Consider the following 1,485-nt stretch of genomic DNA (forward strand, 5'->3'; position numbering starts at 1 on the left):
GGGGGGGGGTACCATTTTTCAAATATTCATCTCCTTCATGGTGCCACATATGGCGTGACCTAAAACCAGACTGAAACTTCTCATGAATAGCAGCTCTAAGTGGTTCTGCAGCTGAAGAAAAACCACCTTCTCCAAAATTTTTGAAAGAAAAGGCAGCTTTGAAACTGGTAAAGTTTGACAGAACATTAGGGTCCAAATTATTCTTTTTAAGAAGTGGTAAATCATAAGGTGTTCTTGAAGTTTAGGTAAGAAAAAGATTTATTAGATGTGTGTCGTAATTTATGAGGTTGGAGATGCTTCATTTTGACAAGAATCTAATGATTTTTATTGTTCTACATGAAACCTTAGATACGAGTCGGTTTTATTGACATTGTTTGAAATACAGTTTTTTTTTACTGCTTTGCACTTTATATTTCAAAGAAGGGTGGACAAACATGCTTGAATTATCTGCATCTTCAGGGGACGATGCTGCAGAATCCCAGGGTTTAATGGGTCTGATGAGGGCTGAAAACGTGTTGCTCCAACCTGAAGAACAGATAAGTTTAAAAAAAACTAAATATCACCAGCACCACAAACACTCGGTCCCATGTCAGTGATTATAAACTTTTCTTATTCCTAGTGAATTTTACAAAATGGTTCAATAGATTTCAAAAAGAATAAATCATGCAAATTTAAAGACCAAATTAAATCAGTTCCAATTTAACAATTTCCACTGTAGTTTGGGAAGCTATTTTATAAAGATTTACACCAGCCTTTCACTGTTTCTTCAGAATATGTGGTTATTTGCAGAAACTGCAGCTAGCTGTAGCACCCATCATTGAAGGAAGTCTTCCCTGCACAAGAAATCACATTCTACAACAAAATCTGCTCTTTTGTTTTGTGGGAGACACTAATCTTTTCCCCTGGAACAAAGAAGCATTTCAGGAACACTTCTATACTCTCAGCCTTTTACGTGAAGCCACTGTGAGCAGGGTTTGAACCTGCGCAGAGAAACCCCAATAGATTTTGAATCCAATGCCTTAACCACTCCACCATCACAGCTGCTTAAGCAGGTGAAAATTGGAACTTTTGGAAGTAAAAGGGCCTCAAATGGTCAGCAACAGACTTTTTGCAATGATACAGACTCCAGCACACAAAAAAAATCCATGAAAAAGTGAAACGTTTTGAAGTGATTGGTTTATAAAAAAGCTACTTTAAACTGAAAATAACTAAACAGAGAGTGAAGCAGAAAATAAAACATTGCTTCATTTCTGCACCTTCCTGTGTTTATCAAACCTCAGCAGTGAGTTTCCTGTGTTCTGCCACAGTTAATGAACCTGATTTAATAGAATAATGAAATTAGTTGTGGCAGGAGGAGAAGTGAAAAGATCTCACTCTCTGTCTGGTTTGTGTGTGCGTTCTGACAGCTGTGGATAATATATATAGGCTATTTACTTACTTACTTACTTACTTATTTACTTACTTACTTACTTACTTACTTACTTA

The sequence above is a fragment of the Austrofundulus limnaeus genome, unplaced genomic scaffold (assembly GCF_001266775.1).
Source record: "Austrofundulus limnaeus strain Quisiro unplaced genomic scaffold, Austrofundulus_limnaeus-1.0 Scaffold88, whole genome shotgun sequence".
Lineage (NCBI taxonomy): Eukaryota > Metazoa > Chordata > Actinopteri > Cyprinodontiformes > Rivulidae > Austrofundulus > Austrofundulus limnaeus.